The sequence below is a fragment of the Bison bison genome, unplaced genomic scaffold (assembly GCF_000754665.1).
Source record: "Bison bison bison isolate TAMUID 2011002044 unplaced genomic scaffold, Bison_UMD1.0 scf7180017864276, whole genome shotgun sequence".
Classification (NCBI taxonomy): Eukaryota; Metazoa; Chordata; class Mammalia; order Artiodactyla; family Bovidae; genus Bison; species Bison bison.
This window is the reverse complement of record NW_011494848.1, coordinates 849800-851636: the sequence shown is the minus strand read 5'-3', so window position 1 is coordinate 851636 and position 1837 is coordinate 849800.

Genomic DNA, 1837 nt, shown 5'->3' with positions numbered 1-1837 from the left:
ATTTTTTTTTTTTTTGGACTTCCCTGGTGGCTCAGACAGTAAAGCGTCTGTCTAGAATGTGGGAGACCCAGGTTTGAGCCCTGGGTTGGGAAGATCCCCTGCAGAAGGAAATGGCAATCCACTCCAGTACTGTTGCCTGGAAAATCCCATGGACAGAGGAGCCTGGTAGGCTACAGTCTATGGGGTCACAAAGAGTCAGACACAACTGAGTGATTTCACCTTCACTTGAAAATTTTTATTTCTTATTAAGCTCCCAGAGGACTGATCCTATCACACTTTGAGTAGCAAGATTATAACCACTTATGTCACAATCAATAGGTATTTGTTAAATATGCAAGTACCTAGGCCCTGTCCCAATGTACTGGTTCAGAATCTCTAGGACACTGTTCCAGAGAACAAACTCCTAGGGAGACCCTGATCTCTACCGTTTTCTCTACTTACTAATTTTTTTCCTTTAAAGCCCATTACTAGTCCCTTCTGCCACTTGATGCTCTCACCGACTACCTCACACCCTAAATTCTTAACAGTTGTCTGTGGCAAGCACTTGCTGTTTATCATGAGCTCTTTTCTTGTATACATATGGTCTTCCCAGACAGATTTCATTCTTACTTTCATTTTTTATTTTTTGAAATGAACAATTTTATTATATATTTTCTCTTAGCCTCGGCCCCTAGCATAAAACTTTGCATAGAGTACATGTTTACTTAACGTTCATCATGGACAATAATGGTGATGATAGTGAGTGATGAATTTTTCTCCAGGACTCATGTGTATTTCCCAGGCCTAGTGTGAATAAAGGAACCTGCTGATTATGTAAAGGAAATACTTAACTGACTAGCAAAAACTGTAATTCCCAACTATGGCACACTATTTTTCAGGGATGGGTAATACAATCCTTCTATACCTTGGTATTTGGGATTTTATTATGATAAATGGCATTTTTAAAGGAAAGTAATACTTTGAATTTATTATATCTTTTATCTGTGAACCTCCAAGTACTTTAAAGCCATTTAAGTTACTGCAGCCAAGGTGTAAATACTATTACACTCTCCTTGCAAAAAAACTGATGAGAGAAAGAGTCATTTGGTCAAAATCGTAGAGCTACTGTTTAAGAAGCTACACCAAGAGACTCAGGAGCAGCTGTATCTGACAGGTAAGGACTTGTCAGCATCTCCCACACCTGTTCTGAGACCTGAAAGGTGAACATTCTGTAGAAGAGAGGAGGCCAAAATAAGGAGAAATTTAAGATTATTTCTTTTCAATCTTTCTTCTTGCTCCATATTCCTGTTGCCAGTACTTTTTGCACGCTAACGCTTATTCATTTTTGTGTTATGGTTAAATGCTGACACATCTTCCCTTTTTCACAACTTGGTTGTTTTTCCCCAGTTACCTTGTTCCCCCTACCTCCTAGTCCACTGTAGCAGCAGAGCAAAATGAGCTGCTGAGACCTAAAATGAGGTTGGATTGCTCGTTCGACTACTTTTGAACTCCACCTTTGAAAAAGTCAGTTCACTCAGAGGCAGCTTCCTCTTTGTGTGTAAAATGAGAATGGATCGTGTCCTTTTTACTGTCACACGATGGTTTAGACGACAGAAGGCGATTCGTAAACTGTAAAGTACTGAATAGATATCAGCTGTACCCTTCCTGCACCTGCCCTTGTTTAATCTAATTGAAGCCCAGGGACACAACTGCAGTGGACCTAACGCGGACCGGGCGTTTCTATAGGAAACAGCCTAGAGGTGTAGCTTTTTTTCCTTTGAGAAAACGCAGGGCAAGGAGCTGCTGGGAGTTGTAGTCTGCGGTGGTCTTTACACGCCAGGGCTGGGTGGGGGGGGGG